Here is a 5992-nt window from a genome sequence, read left to right as displayed (position 1 = left end):
CGCTTCTCGTAAGCCCAGAGAGTACAGGACACATGGCCTATGCGTGCCTCTAAATAAATGGTGTTTTGCACGAAATCAGGCACGGATAAGGCCAATTAGGTGTCCTCGGGCTTCCCACTGGTTGTGGAAGGAACCGGGCCAAACCTCCACTCCCGGTGAACGCTCCCGGAGGTGCACCGTCTGTCGTGGAACCTGCGATCCCCGAGGAACAGGGAAGCCTCGCCCCCGGGGGCTTCTGGGAAAGGGGTGCGAAAGGACGTGCAGAAACGCTCTCTCGTCCTGGGTCCTGCCGGCTGTAGGAGGGAAGAAAACCCCGTGGCTCATTCTAGTTTTGTGGGAATTTCACCATGAAACGGAGTTTACGTTTATGATAATTACATGTTAGGACGCTCCGGAGAGACTACATGAGCGCTTTTCTAGGGTCCGTTTCTTTGCGGTTTCAAACACGACCCCACTGAGTGCAGAGCACCGCTAACGGGGATCTGGGTTCGCTTCCCTCTCCTGGCGTCTGGCACGAACCTCTGAAGTCAGAAACACCAGCTTTTTTTTTAATCAATGCCCGCCCTCCCCGCCAACTCCGCTGCGTTCACGGCTGGCCACACGGAGTGTACAGTTGACACGCCTCAACTCAGCTCTGCCACTGAGGCTGTTCCAGACCGGTGGTCACCGCACACACGGTCACGAGGACTGTGGACCGGTCCCCTCCCCGAGCCCCGCCCCTGCCCTGGCTCCACTGGACGCCTCCCGCCTGCGCCGCTCTCACTGGGCTGCACCACCACCGAGACGCCCTGTGAGCACTCACGCAGCACCTGCCCCGGGCAGAGCGCCGCCCCCAGGGCACAGAGGACCCACGGGCGAGTGAAACCTGCAGTCTCACCGGAGAAGCCACACCCAGTAACGAGCCACTGGAGGGGCCAGAAGAGGCCGGAGGGAGAGTGCCGCGCAGGGGCGGTGGGAGGGAGGGGCTTCCACGCTAGAACTGGAGGGCGAGGTCCCTGGGGGGCCAAGCAGAAAGGGGTATTCCATCACGTGGAGGCAGCCACACACAGCAATGAGCGTGGTGGGAGTTGAGACAAAGCAACCAGCAGCAAGACACAAAGCAGGCAAATCGAAGACCCACAGAAAACTACAAACACCCGGCAGGAGTTTCCGCGCATGCTGTCGGGGAAGACTCCTCTTAGAAGCGCTGCTTCCGCAGGTAATGGGATGGCACGAATCATCTGTTTAAAACCCAACCAAACAAGAGACCTGTAACTCGAGCCCCAGGGTGGCTGCTCAAGCAGGAGCACAGCCGAGAACTAGGGTCCCCAGGCCACCAGCTGGGCAGGTCGGAAGGGCCCGAGTGAACAGCGCTCCCTGAGGCTGTGCAGTGCTCGGCCTATTGGTACTCGGTGAGCTGACCGTCTCCCACAGGGCAGGCAGTAGCTAGCTTTGGGGTGGAGGGGTGGGGACAGGGGGTCGGGTCTTGCTTTGCAAAAGGGAGGGCACTCATGTGCGATGGGGCCAAGGGCGAGGAGTCAAGTGTCTCAGCAAATGGGCACCTGTCGTGTGGCTCCCTCCCTGGAAGTGACTCGGGAGGGACTGTGTAGGTACCAGGCAGGGCACTCTGTGACCAAGAGACACAGGGAGGCCAGACGGGGCCCAAACAGTGCCCCACGAGGCGGGCGTCAAGATCGGCATGGTTCTGACGGTGACACGGAAGGAGCCCTGCTGGTCCTTCAGAACCAAGAGGGTCCCCGAGTCCCCCACCGCCCCCCCCAGACAAGCCCCCCCTACACACGCAGCTGAACTGGCCGCAGGGCAGAGTGTTAGGGGCTGACACATGTCATCACAGCATCATTCAAGAAAAAAGTTCATGTCCTTAATTTTTAAATTTTTAGTTATTTTTAAAAAGTTATTAATACCAGTTATTGCTTCTTCCATTACCAATAGCATTTCAGCTACATTATAACCTTCAAAAGCTTTGAGCTTTAGCCTGGAAACCCATGTCTTCTGAGTACCAAATATCCTACTTGTAAATTCACTTTTTGTGAGGGGTGGAGAGAGTGGTCCTAAAGTGCAATTTTGCTTAACACACAGAAACTGTGCACAACCAACTGGCCAGAGAAAACCCCCGCGCGGCAGGAGTGCCGCTCGTGTTAGCGGGCACTGCGCTGCAGACCTCGGGCAGGGTACGCACCTGACTTCTACCGCACACGCACCCTCCCAGGGCCCCGGGGACGGGACTGCTCACAACGGCAGAGGACATCTGCTCAGTGGTCACGGAGTACGAGGCATTGTTCGAAGCTGTCAAATATGCAGTGCCACCCTCATTCGACCCACGTGACATCCTAGGAGAAAAGCAACTTTATCATCTGAATTCCGCGCACGGTACAGCCGAAAATTGGGGGACTTTCCTGAAGTCCCGTTGCTCATAAGGAGTCAGTTCAACCCAAAGCCCAGGCTCCAGCTCCCGCTTCTTACCGCGTCTGCAACTGGTTTGCACGGAGTAAACAATGGTGTTGACTCTACCACGGGAATTTCAGCAAGCATGATGCAGGGAATGCCCAAAGACAAGTAGTAGCCAGAAGCAAAGACGTGATTAAAATAGAGTCTATATGGGTCTGGATCCAAATAAGCCATTTAAAAAAAACAAAAACAAAAAAAAAGTAAGGAGCTCTGACAGTGCACAGTTTAACAATGCTGAAAGGAAACACTGCTACTCAGGCACAACAAAAAAATGTTACTGCAAAACAAAAAAACCCAAAGAAACAAAGTAAAATGCAAGCAAATGAGGTTAGGGTGAGTCACATCCCACCGCCCGCCCAGGTTTTAGAAAACCCGAAACCAAATCCCCTCCAAGAGAATGAAGTTTGTGGAAATTCTGCAATTTGATAGAGGCAGGGGTTTCAGGGGTTTAATTTTGGTTAAAAAAGCTTCTAGGTTTATCATGGGAAAAAATATCAGTCTGCATCACAAGTGACCACATTGCCAAAGCTGAAGAACCGAGGTCTACACAGCTGATTGGCACACGCATTTAATAACAACTCATATGGCTTTAACATTTCTTATATTTTGGTTATGCTAAGTTCCCGGTGTAAGGAATTATAGTATTGCTTATTTTCAAATCAAAATCTGTTAAAAGCAGGTAGAGGAGGAGGAGGAAGAGACTTGTTCTGGGGGTTAGACCCACGAAAGGAAGCAGAGCCCCGCCGAGAGTCCAGGCCCATCCGCCCACTGATCTGGGATTCTCCCGTTCCAGCCCACTCCTTCCACAGAGGAAGGTTCCCGCATCCTACGGCGTGTCTGAGAGTCATCCTGATTAAAGCATTCAGCTGAGGATGGCAAAATGGTCCCAGCTCACATGACTTCTGGCAGCAGGGCCAGAATGAGGGGTGCCCCCACCTTGGGGCTCTCCCTGGGCGTAACTTTATTCTTCAGGCCACACGGTCACTGTGCCAGCGGTGACAGCGTCTTAGGAGAAAACAGGTTTACTCACAGATACAGACCCAGCACCAAAATAACACTGTGACGGGGGAGAAAAATACTTTTGCCTTTAAAAAAACAAAACAAAAAAAAACATTTACTTAGAAAAATCAATCACACATGAGGTGATTACCATCATTAATCATCAGGGAACTGGAAATTAAAACCACAGTGAGAGATCCACACGCCCACTAAGACTCAAGGGGCCTGCAACACCACACGTGGGCGAGCACACGGAGAGCCTGGAACTCTCACCAGCAGGCAGTGGACGCGTCAGCTGTCCACTGTGGAAAGCTGCTGGCTCTGCCCACCAGGGTAAAAGCACACCTGTCCTATAACCTAGCAATTCCAGTTCCTGGGCACCGGACCCAACAGAAATGAGTGCCGTGTTCCACAGAAGACGGATACAACCACGTCCCCAGCAGATTTATTTATTCCTACTGACCCCAAACTAAAACAACGCAAACATCCAACGACACTAAAAAGAGAACGAGGTTGTGACGCATCACGCAGGGGAATACCATCCAGCAAGGAAAAAGAGGAAACTTCTGGTGTAGAAATCCACACGGGCGAAGCGAGGCTGCGCCCGAGAAGCCAGCCAGGAAAGAGTTCAGCGCAGCAGGGCTGCCGTTATACGAACACACAAACCAGTGCATGGCCCTGAGGTCCAACAACGGTCACTGTGCGGAGGGGCGGCACCCCCGGGAGGGGACAGAGGGAGCCTTCTGTGAGGCCGGGAGGGTCCGCATCGCGATCTGGGTGGTGGGCCCGTGGCTGTGCGCTTTCACATCCGTCAAACCGTACTCACGAACCTGCAGACTCTGCCACGGCAGCGACGGGCCGTCTCCAAGGGGTCTGTGGCTGCACTTCCTGTGAGCCCCGCCCACGCCGTCTCGTGCTGAAGGACTTCATTCGTTCACACCGCTGACCAGTCCTGGACGGTGCGAACGTGCCACGCTTTTCCTGCTCACTGTTGTGGGGCGCCTAAAAAACTTTTAAGAAATTAATTTGTTTAGGTCCCAAGTGAACATTTTCTCTGCTCACTGGTAAACTGCACTAAAATACTAAGAAACAAGCCCCATCTGCAGTATTAGCCATCTGCTACTTTTAAGCAAATTGTCAGGCCCACACTTCATGGTCGCCAACCAATCCACAGTGCTAAACTCAATGACAGACTATTAAAAAAAAACAGAAGTTTTTCTCAAAAAGAGAGTACCTCAGAGCATAATAATGGTTGCTTAGGAGGACCCTTTGTGAATGAATAAAATATTGCATCTAGAGGACTGGCCTATGGTGGATGAATTTACGTAATGATTTCATAGAACGTCCGTGAATGGGAAATAGAGTAAGAACCAATGCAGGTGACAGGGAAGACACTAGGTGTCCCCTTATAATCTGACGGCCACTGGATCCCTGCAAAATGGATTTCAGTCTATCGCAACGTCCGCCTGGTTACTGACTGCCCCGCCCCGCACTGCTAAGCCCTTGGAGTGCCTCCTCGCGTCCATCCTCCCAAAACCGCCGCGAGGGACCGTGCTGCCAGCTCCGCTTCACAGGTGAGGCAACGGAAGCACAAATACTTCCCCTGTGTTCTCGCATGGAAGTTCTATAGTTTTAGGTTTCTCCGCTTACGTCTACGATGCACTCGAAACTAACTTTTGTTTACAGTGTGAAGGATGGGTCCATGCAATGAGAAGGGATGGACTGAGTCATTAAGAGTGGACAGAATACGCCCAGAGGGTGGGTGGATGGGACCCAGGGGAAAAAGAAAAAAAAAAAAAAAACACATAAAGTCAAGGCGTAGGGGAGCAGAGCGGGGCAAGACACAAGGCGCTGGGGGAGAAGCAGCAGCAGAATTCTGAGTAATCAAAACCATGTACTCGAGCTGAACCGCGCCTTGGACGCAGCCACCCGTGACTCCACGAAGGGCAGCTCCGACCTCGCAGCTACTTCTGAGTCCCTACTCCACAGGAATTCCCCCGAGGAAACCCCTGGGGCGAGAGCTGAAGTCCCCGAGCCCTCTCAAAGGTCACCTCTCCGGGCGCAGGGGGTGTGAGACGCCCGAGCCCGAGGAGGACCCAGGCAGTCCCGGTCGCGCCCCGAGGGACTCCCCCAATCAGGTCTCGGGGACAAATCGGAGGAATCACTGCCCAGCCCCCGGGGGTGCCAAGCGCACACCCTAATCAGGGAAGCGGGCGGCCAGACGCGAGCGGGAAAGGGACCCTGCCCTGGGGAAACCCCGGGGATCCCTCCCGTCGGGGGTCCGGAGAAGCACCGACTCCCTCACGTCCCCGTCCTACGGCGGAGGCACCGAAGCCACCGGCTTCGCCCTTCCCCAGAGGCCACGCTGGGGGCTCTAAACGGACTAACCTCCGCGCCCCAGGCAGCCACAGGGTCTACTGTGGTCCAGCCCCGCGGCCAGCGCGCACCCGACCTCCCGACCCGCTCCACCGGCTCCGCGCCGCACAGAAGCCGTCGTAAAGTGCTGTAAAGGCGTCCGCGTTTTGCGGCACCGCCGAGCCGCGTG

General features: G+C 54.6%; 1 long non-coding RNA gene across 1 annotated transcript; it reads right to left on the bottom strand.

Moving 5' to 3' along the window:
* Positions 1–2641: 2641 nt before the first annotated feature.
* On the bottom strand, positions 2642–5975 carry LOC118498197. Its single transcript, XR_004900721.1, has 2 exons — positions 5836–5975; positions 2642–4457 (listed from the first exon to the last, which is right to left on the bottom strand). It is a non-coding gene; the product is annotated as an uncharacterized LOC118498197 (long non-coding RNA).
* Between the last annotated feature and the right edge of the window lie 17 nt (positions 5976–5992).

Source organism: Phyllostomus discolor, chromosome 14 (genome assembly GCF_004126475.2).
Source record: "Phyllostomus discolor isolate MPI-MPIP mPhyDis1 chromosome 14, mPhyDis1.pri.v3, whole genome shotgun sequence".
NCBI classification, from domain to species: Eukaryota; Metazoa; Chordata; class Mammalia; order Chiroptera; family Phyllostomidae; genus Phyllostomus; species Phyllostomus discolor.
Note: the sequence above shows the minus strand (reverse complement) of the source record. Positions and strands in the feature narration are given on the sequence as shown.